General features: G+C 41.7%; 1 long non-coding RNA gene across 1 annotated transcript in view; it reads right to left on the bottom strand.

The window, feature by feature from the left end:
- The window catches only part of LOC121068129, a 282,842-nt gene that overhangs the window by 56,775 nt on the left and 209,779 nt on the right, over positions 1-16,288 (bottom strand). The window lies entirely within an intron of this gene.

A 16,288-nucleotide genomic window follows, 5' to 3' on the forward strand; every position in this document is an offset into this window, starting at 1 on the left:
AAAGCTGAGTTTGTCCCAAATGCAGACAGCAGGCGGGATTTACACTATTTCATCCACTTGCTAATTTTAGTGACTGCCTTTTAAAAAATCCTTTAAACATATAGGAGGAATGATCTTGGTACGTGCAAAAGATTTTTATAAACACATAACCACGAAGGTGAAAAAAGCCTAAAGCAGTCTTCAGTAAGGATGCATATTTTTCTTTACATACCAAGATGCACAAAGCTGATTTTGTCATTACCAATGACGGGACGCACCTCTTAAAATGTGTTTCAAATACACAGCCAGCTACCTGAGGTGTCCCACTAATTTGAAACTTTTATGATCTGCCTTCATAAGGCTATAAAACTGAACAGGAACTCTGATGAGAATTTCAGGCTGTATAGAAATACACCAAGAATAACAGTTTTTCCTGTGGTATACTGGCACATCAACATGTAGATTTAACCTTTCTCAGGGCTTTCCAGAACGCGCTGCTTCTAAGGCCAGATTCAAATTTCATTTATCCCAGTATAATTTCACTGTGTCAAAAGATATTACTTTAGATCTACACAGACTGAAGCAAGAACACAGCCTGGTCCTTGATTTCAGCTAGTAATAGGCCCAGAAAAGAAGAGCAGATCTGCCAAAACTGGTGATATTTAGAGCTGTACTGAAGTCTGGATTGTGATCTGGCTTCTGGGTTTGTGAGGGACACAGATACATTTACTATCTGGATTTTAGAACGTATCTGAAAGTCTTAGGAGCACAAGTACCCCAGACAAACAAAAATTCCTTGCAGCTAATTGTACTTTTGCAAGTTGCCTTGTTCACCCAGTAAATGTTTGAATGAATCTTGGCCGAGTCTCTCTTTTTAACAAAACCCCCTGACCAGACTACTTTCGTATGTTCTCTGGCTTTTTGCAAATATTTTATGGTTTCATAACTCTGAAAGGTATTTTCCTGTTTCCAGTGCTTCCATTTTCCTTAGCACCGAGTTCTGAGATTGCTTATATCCTCTTCATCTATATCTTAATGGAAATTCTGGTAAAGAAGAGGGAAGCCAAGCTTTTTATATTGGGAATGCAGAAGAAATGCACTACTTACAGGGGGCTTAGCCTAAATTTGACTGAAGTCAGAAAGAAACTCTCTGACTTTTCTGGCCTCCTAACAACTGTACATTCCACTTTAATGACTGCAGGCATAAATCAGTCCTGAGTTATGTCTGCCAGATAACCAGTTAGATATCTACTTAGCCATATTTGTGTTCAACAACCTAATTTATGTACACACTTCACTACCATGTGTATATAGACAGATTACAAAACTTGATACATAAAATTATAATAATCATGATTTTCACTCTAAACTGTGTCTTCCACAGCCACATGAGAGCAGAGGCCAAACATTCCTATCTAAGGTAGGCTTTTAAACCTGATTGAGTTGCTAGGCACTGTGTAGATATGGTGGGAACCAGAGAGATCTGGGGTCGAAAATGCCTCCGAAAAGGTCACAGGTCTGCCTAACTTTGGGCAGCTAACCACAGTGCCCACTTTAGAAGCCTAAATCATCTTAAACTGCCCTTATGATCAATGGAGAGTCACGGTCTTTTCCATGATGATGATTTATTCCAGCTGAGACCTCCCTTCTGTTCCCATTAGAGAGGTACCTGGCATTTAGGCACATCTTGTAACTGCTAAAAGTCAGATGGGCTGAATCTATACCTACACGGTTATCAAACGTAATTTACTGGGATACTGATGCCTAAATATATCTAAAGATTTGGGTCAAGACACCTATTGCTGCATTAGGTCTCCTTTAGCAACGGGTGCTACTTTTACAAACAGTATTTAAAAAAAAAATCCCATGAATGCCAAAGTTTGGTTCACTCACTTCTAGGTGCTGCCTCGACTCCGTTCTCGTTTACAGTGGTGATAATCAGGGGCCGAAATGCTCAGGCCCGTTGAAAATCTTCCTGAGCTCAGGAACAGGTCCAGTACACATATCTAACAAAATAAATTGAGAAGCATGAAGAAAAAATTTAGCAATGATAATACATACTTGAAAGTATATTTGATACATTATTTGGCTGTCTTTATTATCAGGGGAACAAGAATGTCTTAATCACCACAGATTCCAAAATATTTCAAGCACGAATGGGGTATTGTGTTTGTTTTTTTGTATTTTTGGGCAGTATCTTATATTGTAGTCATAGCAAACCCAATTCTCCAAAATACTGTGAGAAACTTAACTTCCCCGCAATTGTTTATATCCATTTTAGCTTATTCTGCTAAACCTTTCTGTGCCAGTTGGGGTGGTTTAGATATCACTAATGCTTTAGCACTTGAAAACACAGGAGTGACTGGGAGGAGGGGGATCCATTCCCACATTCGCTTCACAATAAACTGAAGCATGTGCACTTGTATGATACTTTTGCCAATTCCATTATTTTATATACAAAAAGTCATTATGTTCCAAAGTATTATCATTTCCTACTTTCCCAGACAGTGACCGTCTGTAACATGCTGTTTTGGAAGGGTTCCCTCCCAGATTCTGGGTATTCCTTCACTTACAGGACTATTTCTTACCACAAAAAGAAAGAGGGGAAAAAGGGAGGGAGTCGTGGAAATCCAGGCATATAAAATCCAAGGGCATAGTTCACCTATTAGCTTCAGCTTAATTACTGATTTTCACTTGTACATTTTCCCAGGATCAGCGCTTCAGCGGAACTGGCTATCTTTACACACCGGCTTATCTTCTAGATCTCAAACAACCGCTTATAAATGGGCTTTTCCAACAGGACGCAAGCTGTGTTTGATTTAACTCAATGTATATTTATGTGACAGAACCTAACCAAGTTGGACTTGGTGCCATAACCATAATGTTTTCACAGTCACACCTGGGGAGGAAAGCCCTCCCACTACAGTACTGACAGGATGCCAGTGGCAAGAAAGTTTACATCATAAATTCATGGTTTAAGGGATTTATACATCTGTCAGTAGAACAGTGATGACATTTCTCATTTGTACGCGTGGTACACAGCTTCAGCTAGAAAGAAAAGATTAAGGGTAAGGCTAAATAAGAGACCCTGTAGGTAACTGCAGCCTATGGCATGCCCTGCTCTCTCCTCCAGCAAGGGCCCTGAAGGGCACTTTGCTGGGCACGTGTCTGGGGGTGACACGTCCTTCTGGCTGTAGACACGAGTGTGTTCTTCTTGTCATGCAGCATGGCCAGAAGCAAGCTAGCTCGCAGAGAATCAGTGACCGCTGAGTGGTGTTTAGCATGGCACCGGGCCTGTTAGCACCGTCAGACACTACTCAGGGAAGCCTGTGGCTCCCGTAGAGATCTGGCATCATCCTCCCCTGCCTCTGTTCTTTCCCCCCCTTTGATGGCCAAGCCTTGCAGCCCTGGGGAGCAAGAGGAAGGCGGTGGAGCCACAGGAAGGCCCAGCTATCTCCACCTTGGCACCAGCGTGAAGCAAGCTTGACTTCCAACGAAGCACAGAGCAAGAGCAGCCCCCACTGTCTGCATTGCCTGAACATGGATCCAAGAGCAGTGCTGCAGGCTCCTGGTTTTGAAACCCATGGCTAGAGACGATGCCCTCTCCTTCATCAACTGTGTTCAGACCCCTACGGCCAGTGCAGGCATCAGCACACACCTTGTCAGGAATACGCTGGATTTCTGCTCTCCCAGCTGCCAAATACTGCCAGAAACAAAGCTGCTTTGAGGGGCTGAGGATGGAGAAGGGGAGACACAGACAGGAGGAAGCCAAGGCAAAGGCTGTTCAGTCTTACCGAATCAAAGTGTCAGGCAACAAAAGAGGGATGTGGGAGAGCACCATCACTCACTTGACTGGCCAAGCTTCTGTGAATCACCACCTTGGTCACCACCTTGGGGAGGTGAAAATTAGCACTGCAGGAGCTCAGAGAAAACCCACCTGGCAAACTCACCCTTTAAATGGTAAAGTGAAAGCGGCTGGTGTTTTCAAACCTCCCCAGCCAAAGGAGCATGGGGAGGGGAGAGGAACTCCAGGAGCCCAGAGCAACGGAGCACAGTGACGGCAAGGGGGAGAGAGCCGAGATTACGCCGTGGACTTTCTGTCTTTAATGGATCCCTTCCTCGCTCACCCTGAGCAACGCAGCTGGCACGTGGTATCTCGGAGTGCAGATGGATCAGCAATGTCAGACGTGCAGCTGTGCATATTTAACACACAGGGATCTTATTATCTATTTGCTGGCTAGCCAGCAGCAGGCTGCTTTTGGAGGCGATTGCTCACAGTTGTAGAGAGAGAAAAATAGAGAGTAGTCCACAGTCATTAATCTTACACAACAGGCTGCGCAGTGTTAGAGCCAGAACTGCTACTCTCCTGCATCTGTCCCTCCCACCAGCCCTAAATCACTCTCTGATTCTCAACTCCTCTCTGCTACAGGGAAGAAAATCGCCTGGCTTGGAATTAGATACCACAACAGCATGGGCAGCCCTGCTACATGGAGTGACTGCTCCAAATTGTTACCCCTTTCAGGTCTCTAACAAACCTGTAGTCTTATCACTGAATGAAGAGTTTTGATGTTGGGCATTGCCATTTTCAGGCAGGGAATCAATAGTAAGCTCACAAAGAGGCCTTCGTTTGTTAAGCTGTTTTCCAGCATGAGTTGACTAGCATCAGAGGCAGAGGTACACTGTGCACACCGTCATTCACTAAGCAAAGTCTTACATTTTTAGGTCTCCATTTAGCACAGCTCTCAAAACACGTCTGATTTGATGCATGTGAAGTGGGCCTACTGCAGTCATTTTAACGTTAAGCCAGTATTGAAGAGCTTGGCTGAGACAAGACCTAAACACTTGCGCAGGCCGGAGCCTGTGCATACAGCCCAGTCTGTCCTTTCCCCGTATGTTGGAGGCTGGAGACATCTCCAAATAAGCAACTACCAGCAGAGTTCTCCTGGAAGGGAGACCCAACAAAGAGGTCAAACTCTTTCTATGTGTCTAATCTACAGGGTAAAAAGTAGCAAGGGAGAAAAGTGGGGTTGTCTGTAGGAATAACGGCCAGTGGAGGTAAAGTCATAAACAGTAAAATCTGCCTCCCGATATCAGTGACATCAACTGCAGTTCAACTAATTTCCAGACAATTGAGTTGGTATGCTTTGGGAAGCGGGTTTTAGAAGATGTCACCTCTGAATTACCTGCTTACCACACAGTACCCCTAATCAAAGAAGATTGCATTTGATCTGGATGGTAACTGGCCAGGTCAGCTCTGCAGTAACCACCCAGTCATGCTCAGAGGACATATTCCAAAGTCAGAGTGCTTATTTGTAACCTATTTAGCCTCACGGTGTTGGGTGAAACAGGTTTTTATTTCTAACACACAACTGGATATACAGAAAACCTCTCTACCAGGAAACAGCACCAGGGATGGAGAGACAAGCAGGTATTGCCAGATGGTCCCAATCCCAAAAACATTCACGATGTGTTTTCCAGTCTCTCTTATGAGTAGAAGGCCACCATACCTAGAGGAAAATCCCAGAAAACTGGGCAGGGAGGAGAAATTTGCAGCTGAAAGTGAGATGCTTTCAGTGAAAATGGATCACTTCGAAGAAAAAGAGCAATTTAGAAATTTTAAATATGCGTAATAGGAGGTAAAGCTTGGGGCCACTTGCAGCTGTCTGAATGCTCTCAGTTTTTTTAATCACAAACACATTCCATTACAGGCAATGTAAAAGCAGAAGCATAATCTCCTGACAAATACTTACAATTTTAACTCTAAAATAAAAATTATTACACACAGAGAGAAGTGCAGTGAGAGCCTTCATGTCCATGAAGAAAGATCTTGAGCCATATTCGTCTGTGGAACAACACAACTTTTGTGATTTCCCTGAACTGCCTGGCAAACACCACCTGTCTTATCAACCCTGAAATTCAGCATCATCAGTAAGGCAGAGCAAGGGTGACAATAGCTGAGAGATGCACAGAAGGAGACACGAGGAAGAGCTTTACTGAATGAAAAACTAGCTTGAAAATAGCAAAAACACAACTGCAAGGACTTTCTACAGAAACTGAACCAAGAAGAAAGAAAGCAAGGGTTTGGAAGGATTGAAGCAGCATCTAACAATGGCAGTCTTTTCCGGGACTGCAGGAAAAGCTGGCCTCATTGGAAAGGATGTGATTAAATAACTCAGACTTTAATGAAAGAAGTTATGTTTCACCAGAAGGGAGCAAAGTCTCTGAAAGACTCCTTATCAGTCCATAATGCACAATGAAGAGGTCAGACTGAAGTGGTACATTAGTCAAATAATACCATCCGAACATTTACTTTCAGCTCACTCTTTTTGATGAAAACCGTGGCCAATAATTACTAATGGTTAAGAGGGGTTTATTTGATGGGGACCTGACATGCATTACGGCAGACGCTGGCATGGTTAATTGATCAGAAGGACAGTAAGTGAAAGAGTTACACTAAAAATAATGCCGCTCCCGGAGTGAAGTAAATGTGCTACCGGTCAGCATCATTTCATAATTAGGTCATTTAGGGAGCCTTTGGGGTCATTGATGGTGGAACAGCAGCCAAAACCACCAAATATGCCTGCTGTGACAGATGCCCAAGTTACTCTTGTGCATAAGCACTACAGGTGCTTGGGAAGAAACAGACCTTACAGCCTATAAATATTTTAGCCATGGCAGATGAATAATAAATTGGTGAGAACAACATAGTGACATGAACTCATGTGAAACTATGCCACACACTGGGAACAATATGGCCAACTGCATTAAAGCAGGACATTTTAAAAAACATCCTTAAGAACTGGTCATCAGTCTTCTTGACCCTATTTCATGGCTACCTAACAATACCTGGCCTCCATGCAAACAATGAGACCAGAAGTCAGAAGTGCTGGCTCTCTGCATGAAATAAAACCAGAAGAATCAATTTCCATACCATTCCATATTGTTCATAAGCTGCTAAACTCACAAGAGCTAATATAGCACTAGATTTGATAGAAATAAGGGAGTAATGGTGGTGGAAGACACAAAAGAGCGAGAGTAACAACAGTCAAATAAGAAGCAGGAAATAAAAAATCTGTATCATCTGCTTTTTTTCCACTTATTCCAAAGAATTAAGTTCACAAATGTTAATTTTTACCAGAAATCAACAAAAGATTAGAAAATGCCTGAGAACTTTCATCCTCAGACTTGGAGCATGCAGATAAAATGGAAGCTAAACCTGAAGCAACCCAGCCCATTTCCATGTTACAAAACCAAAATAATACTAATTACATCCTGGCAAAAACAAATCATCCCTGATTTTCCTGTTAAAGAAAAGAATTTCACAGCCCCAGGGCCTGGGTAAAATAAATCTGAAATCCGTATCATTTTTCCTGTCTCAAGTGGTTGCAAAGCAAAATATAAACATCCATGTTCTTACAACAGCTACCACCACTGCCATTAGAAATAAAGAACGTGCTTGCTCTCAAACAATAATAAGACTCAAACACACACTCAGGGTAAAATAATCTTCCTCCCGAACTGGAAAAAAAACCTTCATTCTGCCGAATTGATCATCGTATCTGCGTCACATTGTGCCAAAAAGCATACTGAAATCAGTCAAGGTCTTTCCATTGCCTTTGAGTGGCTTTGGATCAAGCTCGTCATGACCAAAACCAAATTCACAGAAATGAGCTACAGGTAGATGACAATGTTGTCAAGCAGAAGAACATAACTACAGGGACTTTTCAGAAACCCATCAGTTAGACCAACTGCTTTTTTTCCCCTGGCTCTCAGATTATAACTCACTGATTTACATTGGAATATTATTTAATTAGATCAGCACCAAATGACTCATCGCATTTTGTCACTTTAATGATTCTTTATATTTCTCCAGTTTGATGGGTTAATCACTGCCTATCACAGTTTATGGCCTCTATCTTCTTTATTGTGTTTTGCCTCCCATCAGCTATCCAAGGTGATGTGAACTTTGTGCTATTGACTTTTCTCACTCCTCTGGGGAGGTTGTCATGGAGAATTAAGCTATTGACAAATCAACAGCCGACATGCTAAACTCCTTCTTGCACGTCATCATCAGGAATGTGGGAACCGGCCAACTTTGGTTTTGTGCAGAACCAAGATGTTCCACCACATAAAAGAAATCCCAAAGCCCTATGTATCAGAGTCTGCTCTCATTTCAAGCTCTGCAAATTTGGAGTAAAGGAAGAATCTCCCCCTTTACCTTAACAAACTCTTTTTAGAATAAGTTCAGGCAGCAGAATTAAATGAATGAATTTCAGACTTCCTCCAATAGTTTTAATCTTCTCAATAGAAATAGTTTTTGTTTCCAGAAGCGGCTGTCTTCATTAGGTGTGACTGAGCAAATGAGCTAGGCAGATATAATTAATGTACTGCTAACCGCAAGAAGTGATGAATAACAATTATTTTTCAAATGCACTTAATAAATGCTAATTTGCTCCTTTTTCTTCTTATTATTCCGAGTGTGGGAACTATTCTTATCATCTAGATAATTAGCCAGTCAAAAATATCTAACCAGTGAGTCAGTATGGTATCACTCCTTAATGCAGAACCTCCCATTATTCTAGGAAAGATATAAAAGATACAAATTGATATAAAAGTTTTCTACATGACTAGAAGCTAAAAATGATGAGTTAGTTACTGAGATGTTATAGATGAAACGGAGATTCATCCTGGTTCATATTTCAAAGGCCACCCTCCCCTCTTTGTTGGCATGATTTGCTAACTTTTGTGGATATGAAATTCAATTGCAGGTTCAGTTCAAGTTTGTTGCATCGTGGATTTGTCCAAGGGCAAATTTTATTCCCAAGCATGCCTCTCCTTAGCTGAAAATAGGCCTCAATGTACCATTAAGTATATCTCCTTGTGCTCCCCCTCAAACGTTTTCTCAAATTTTAATGAAAATGTAATTTCAGAAATGTTTTCTTCCCAAAGCTGTTGCACTGCCAAGTTGTAAAAATAAGTCCAGCTTCTTGTTGTTGCTGTGGTTGCTGTCAGAGTCAGTGATGAGCCAAGGAACTTGCACTATATGTACTATTTCCATTCCCCAGTGGAGAGCTTTAGATAAGCTCCTCCAACCCGAGTCAGGGAGACAATGCCAGGAAATGTTGTGGGAGTTGGAGGGAGTGCTGGATGGTTGAGAAAAGCAGGGGAAAAAGCTCCAGATTCAAAATTGAAGCTCTGCAGATCCAAGTCAACTCCCTATATTTTTTCGATGGCATAATCTGCTGCTCAACTTTAGACTTGCAACAGGCAAGTGTCCCCCTCCATCGCCTGACGGCAGCGCTGGCCATGCCAAAACTCACCCTTTTGTCTGCTTCAGGTTAGCTGCAATCTCGTGCTGTCTCCTGTTTCGCGTCAACTGATAAATCAGTCAAATGAGCAGATCACATTTTTAATGAACTGAATTTACTTTTTGACAGCTGTGCTCCATACCCTCGTCCTCCTCTTTTGTAGATTTCCAATACACTTAAATTATTGCAGCTACAATAACGCACATCCAGCAGGAGCGAGACCCCTGAGACCTTGCATCAGCCAACTCTATTAATTAAGCTATACGGTGCCATGCAGTGCAAACTTAAAGCTTGTCACAGTTGTGACCTCTACAAAAGGAATATGACTTCTAGAGTAGGTTTGACTTCAGATGCTAAAAAATTAGCTGTGTGAAAATAAGGCAAGCTGGGCTGGTAATATGGATTCCCAGAACAGTATAGGAAGACTGAAAAGGCATTTTGAGAGAAAAAACGTACACGTCTAAGATAAATGGATGAACCACCAGGTCTGATATATCTCCAGGGAGATTACTATCATTGCTATCGTTATTACTATTTTTTTAAAATTCAGTAACTCCTCCAGAAGTGCCACTAGAGAGAGTGGTCAACATTAGCTGGGAACCAAGTGTCAGACACGGAAGCAACCAAGGCTCAAGCACACAGACAGAATAAAGTCAGTCGTATCAACCGGCATTTTTCTTCTTTGTAAGAGAAAAGCAAATCTCTTTTAAAGAAGAAACACCAATTTCCCCTAGTCTCGCGCTCCATCCTTTTTGTTATTACTTCTCTTTTCCCTTTTCACTTTCCCCAAGTTTCTTCCTCCCTCCTCTGCTAACAGTATCCACTCTTCCTTTGTCAATAATCATCTCCTGCACAAATATCATCTCCAAATTTATTTTGTCAAAACCAAACCAATCCGGATGCTCAGGATATAATAAAATAAATGAATAAACAAAGAGTACGAGTGGGAAAAGGAAATAAAACTAATAACCAGCATGACAAACATTGCCCTGACCTCTCTGAATAAAATCCCTTTACCCAGACTAATCTATGGGAAACCCCACAGAGTCACCAGGGGGCTTTTCATGGGACTTTCTATCTCAGCCCCTTACTTGCCTCCAGTTCTGTTTTTTTTTTACTCTCATCTCTCCAAGGCAGTGCCTGTGTGCTCCTGAGTTTGCCCAAAGCTGACAGCAAAGTGGGACTCCAGATTTATGGAAGGCCTTTGGAAGCAAAGGCTGCTGAAATCCCTGTGAGAAAGTCTGATCTTTTGACATTGGCTTTAGTCCTGAATCTCACTGAAAAAATCAGAATATCTTCTTGGAGAAAGCTTAGATCTGATCTGATTGTGAACAGGAGCCTCAAGACTCCTGTGAAAATTCAGCTGCAAAGAGATTCCCCAGAAGCTGGGGCAGGCAACACAGGAGAGAAATGTGAATAACCCAAAGCAGGAGCTGATGGGAAGTCAGAGCAAGTAACAGCCCCTTTTGACTCTGAAATCTCTCAGTATGTGCAATGATTCAAGCAAGCCACAAGCTATCATTAATCTGACTTGAAAAGAAACACATCACTGGACACATCCAGAATCCAAACAAAACCAATTTTCATTCAAATTGTTTGCTGGGACTTTTAAATCAGAAAATATTTTGCTTTCTAATACATCAGCCCACTCTGATAAAGAAATATCGGCTACATGCACATTCACAAAATCCCACAGTAACTAAAATTTTCCTTCAGCTAACGTACACCGTGAAGCCATACCTCTGGCTAACTCAAAGCCAGCATCCCCAGACCTGGCAGCCCTGGGCAGGCACAGGACCATGCCAGAGCAACGGGGATGGATAAATTTGCCCATCCACTTTGGGTGACAAGTTGTGGAAGTTTCCGAGTTGATTAAAAGCTCTCCTTGCAAGCAGCATGTGAGCCCCATCTCACATCCAAGTGATCATCTTCGGCTGACTTCTCTGGGAGTTGGTCAGCCCCGGATTTGTGCTTATTTAAATGAGTGTACACACAAAGAAAGTATTCAACTGTTTTCTTTCATGTATGAAATAATACAAGATAAAAGACCATTACCAAACGGATTCATCTGTCCCTTTCACTTACTACTCAGCACAAATCTAAAGCCTTCATCTTTACCCCTTTGACCTACCCTGTGGGTTTGTCTCTGCCTCCCAGTTTGGAGAAGAAGGGATCCCTGATTAACAGATATGCTGGGACACTGGTCAACAGAGAGCGAAGGGTCTCATTTCCTCCCGCACTAATATCTCCCTAGTGTTAATTGTGATTCTGGGTGAATAGGCAATACCGGAGAACAGAGGCTGTGAGCGCTTTGCCATTACTGATTACTGCACATCACACATTTAAAACAAGTTCACTTGTCCCCATAGTTCTTGGGTCAGATCAAAAAAAAAAAAAAAAGGAAAACTTGGGGGGAAGAAAGCTTGTTGTTACTGACAGCTGTGCTTCAAAGGTCAAGGATTACAATAGTTGGAGCACTGCAGGTCAGGGCTGATGTGAACTGCACTGAGAAACTCTTCTTGCCTTCCCTGCCGCTGGGCTGTAACAAATGGTATCTGTCCCTCTCTCTTTATAAGCTTTGAATTCCCATCACCACAAAAAAAAAAAAAAAAGGAAAAATAAAGCAAATAAAAAATATTTACAATGTAATCTCTTCTTTGCACACACCTCTTCCAATCAGGCAGCTATGAGAGCTGTCCTCCTGGCAAGATAAACTATCATTTTTTAACAAGGTATATGGATGCCTTCATACATTTTTAAGCTTGGGACAGGATATATTTTGTGGTTTATTTATAATGACATCAATTACACTTGCTCCTAGGTAATAATTCACTCCTTTATAATTATTTATGAGGTGATTTTTACTTTTTTGAAAGTTTTATGTTTATTGATGTGTTTGGTTAACGAACACTTAAATGACATGGTCAGTTGCTTTGCAGGATGCTGGAGAACAGCAAAATCAATACGTTCTGCACCTGAGAACAATCTTCTTAGTTTTGTAGTAATGATTCCCTGAGCAAGGTCCCAGGAGCCTGAGAGATAATTGCAATTCCACATAGTCAACAGTCTGCTCAGATCTATATAATCACCATCTTTAGCTGCTTCATTTTGTTTGGTTTTGTTGCGTGTGATCTTTTCCATTAACATCTCTTGCTCTGTGATCTCAGTTGGCTGGATTCCGCTTCCCAAGCCCTCCTCTAGCTTTCATTTCAGAGCCTCACCTCTGCTGAATTCAGACCCCTGCGCTGAGCCGAGAAAGCGGTGAGTTAAGTAGCTGCTTTCTGCCACTCGATTTATCTTTGTTGATTGCTACCTTTGGAGAATGAAACTTCATAGCGCTCTGGATAAACATTAAAAAAAGGCATAATAAGGCTTAGCATCCCCAGCTGAAGATAACCCATCTCCTCCATTGCTTTAATATGCAGAGTGGAGAACACAGACAAGTGTTAATGGAATAATAGATCCTATGGCCCCTTTGCGCGGGGAGGCAGGCAGCGCGCTGCACGGTGAGGGATGCCAAGCAGGGCTAGCTCCTCTGCTCAAGAAGCTGGTGAAGAAATTTGTCTTGAGGTTGTGAGTCCTTTATAGATGCAAAGGAGAATATATGACGGTATTTCAACCTCTAAAGTGGCTTGTGCCTAGGCTGTGGCACAGAGTGTGTTTAGAAGGACAGGATCAATGGTTTAGGGGCTTTTTAAAGTGGTAATTGTACTTCAGCATATTCGTGAAGTGCCTCGCCCAGCAAATACACTGAGGTAATTAATCAGGTATATTCTTAAGTTAGGTTTGAATGCAGAGCACATAAGTCAAGACAGAGCTTAAAAGAATAAATCTGCCAGAAAAGCCTAATACCCTTAATTTGTGATCTCTTACAGTGTGCTCCTGCACCATTTGTGGTCGACAACACCTCCTTAAATACCCTGCACTGGTCCATAAAAAGCAGTGTTTTCCCACCCGGGAGAGAGCATGTTATTCCACAAGATCTATCAGGGCATGACACAGACATACAATGGTCGGGAACCACTGTCTTCCCGGACTGCCACAAGCACGAGAAAAATAAAAGCCTTTTTGGGAGTGCCACAGCTCTGACAACAAGGTTTCTTCCAAACATTTTGGTAGAGTTTGTTCATCAGCTCATGCAGGCGGTCATGCACCAAACTGCTAGGATCAAGTGCTTTTGCAACCTGATCCAGTCTGCTCCCATCCCCAGCAGCTAAACAACTGCATTAGAAACCTCACCTACACTAAGTGCCTTATTTCAGGGGCCCAGTGGGGCTTTCAAGTGCAGATGCTTTCCGAGCAGAGAGAATGGATTTGGTAGAAAGAATAAATAATGCTCATAATATTTCAATTTGGAATTCAAGCAGAGAGACCTGAAAGAGGGTGGATTTCCACATACTGAGCACCTAAGAGCCAAAAACCAGATGGCTCAGCTGGACACCTAAACTATTGGGTACTCTCAGCGGTCACTTCAGAAAACACAGCTCTGAGTCCTTTGGTTAACACAAAACAGGCCAAACATCTTCCAAATGGTCCAATGAAACCCTCCAAACATCCTATTTGGAAAGTTATTAGCTGGTAGCTGACAAGACCAATTCTCCCCCTTCATTTACGAAGATGAAAATTGGCATCATTCTCCCGAGTTTCAAAATAGAACGGTAGTGATGTTAACACGAATAAATCAACTGGGAAGATGTTTGTAAGCCTTGATCAGCCAAAGAGATATACTTACCTGCTATAAAGGAAGATTGCTGACTTTTCTATTTCCATTAACTGTTGCCAAATCTCATAAATGTAAACAGAGAATAAATCCTTTCAGTCACTGAATATGAATATTCTCCTGGGAAAATCCAGCTGGCATCTTGATTTATGTGCTTTAAAAAAAGCATTTGTTTTATATGCCTAGGGTGAGCCTTAAAACATAAGTTCATGTGTAAAAAATATTAAGGCTCGGGACCTATTTCAGCAAAAAGTGCACATCCTCTTCTCAGCTGCCAACGATTCCCCATGCAGGGAGCCAAAGATGTGTGGGCCTGGGGTCACAGCATCTGCTTGGAGGAATCTGTTAAGCTTGGGTATTGCAAAACACACACCTCTGGCATCACGGCCCCTTTCCAGACAGCTACTGTGGCTTCTAAACTTTGCACTGAACTGAGAAGTCTGGAGCCTAAACATTCACCGGATTCACTCTCCTTTGCTGCTTCTCTTCCACGACACTTTAGGTGAAATGCTACTTCCCCCACCTCATCCTTTGCAGATGCTCCTAACATCGATCTCTTAACCCTCTTCGAATATATAATACATTAATAGAATGACATCCCTAACAAATAAACTTCAATTCTTACTAAACATAAGCAGTACTAGCAAACTTAGGCTAATTACAAAACACAGGGCTCTCCTATCCATATTTCCTAAGTTTGAGGGGAAAATATATCTTGCAGCCACTCATTACTCTTCAGCGTGTTCCCTCATTTTGGATGCACTAACCGAATTGTTAGAGGAATGCACATCTTGTTTCCTATCAAAGCCATATTATTAAGCAAAACGTGATTACAGTGTCAGTAACAAGCCTGTCCTTTGGCTGCGGAGGATGGAGATATGTGAGCTCTGGGTGGTGGAAGGGAGTAACGTCACGCTGAGAAGGATTTGAGGGAAACTGGATATTAAACTGATTATTTCCTTGTGTTTTGTGTCTATGCTTGATTATTTGGTCTGGTAACCTACTCCCCAACTTGAGGATTTTTCCATCTGCATACATACAAGCACACACACATGCCAAATACACACTTGTCCACTATATACGAATGTCCCATGCCATTTTATTTTCAGTCTTGGGGAAATTGAGAGAACATTGCCAGGCGTGTTCTCAGTTCTACTCTGTAGAGGCCTGAACTAAAATTACGACTGAAAAGCAAATGCAGTGACCTTTAAAGGAATCGGGAAGAAGCTATTTCCAGCACATTACTAAATGCTATATTTTAAAGGTTCTAACCTTATTTGCTACAAGTGTATAATATCAGGAAAACCTTGTGAGTGAAGGTTCTGCATTCATCACATAACCCAAGTCACTTACAGAAGAGATGGGGAAAGTTATTACTTTCCCCCTTGCAGACATTAAAGTTCAACCCCCTTTCCTGTAGGGTTTTGCAGCATTAAATAAGGTTCAGGGATCACTTTAAGAATTACAGGCTCCTCGACTTTAAAAAAAAAAGTTTCCTGCAAGCAGCCATAGACACATTGTCAAACAGGGAGAGCAATTTATGGGATACGTACATCCTACACAGCTCAGGCAGACAAGCTAAGGGGAACTGGGTATTGCTATCCGATATCGCCATAGCATGAACTTTATTGAACGAAATACTCTTTTATGAGAATTATAATAGAAATTGATTTACAAGATACAGTTTAAAAGTAAAAGATAGGCCAACAAAAGACATGTCATAAAGTCTTGGGAGGCCAGCCTTAAGCCCGGAGTTTAATTGCATCAAGTGGGCACCACAAGGTGTGTGATGGCAGGCTTCCCTTGTGCTTTATGTAACACCTGACAGACAACAGAGACGTCAGGTTTGATGCTTAGAAAATCATAAAGTGAAATGTTAACTTCACTTTATTTATCATTATTATTTATTGATTTATATTGTACGTTTCGTATGTAGAATGGTACTCTACACCAAATAAATCAGGGAGCATAAAGCCTTAGTCACAGCAAATAAAGAAGGAAAGCAGGCAGAACCAGAAATATCAATAAAATGCAGAAGCAGTTAGTAAACAAGCATAGGTTTTATCTCATTTTTATAAATTTCTCTGGAATTAGCTGTAGGGATATTGTGGTGTCCAGTATTTTACCAGATAAGTTCCTAATAAGACAATAAAACCTCTAAGGCAATAGACAAATAGAAGAGATGGACAATGTAAATAATACAAACTGGAGATACAGTGCAGCTTGCATGAGGGCATATAAATAGTCAGGAAACAACACAAGAAAATATGCAAAATCTGAA

This window comes from Cygnus olor, chromosome 3 (genome assembly GCF_009769625.2).
Source record: "Cygnus olor isolate bCygOlo1 chromosome 3, bCygOlo1.pri.v2, whole genome shotgun sequence".
Taxonomy (NCBI): domain Eukaryota; kingdom Metazoa; phylum Chordata; class Aves; order Anseriformes; family Anatidae; genus Cygnus; species Cygnus olor.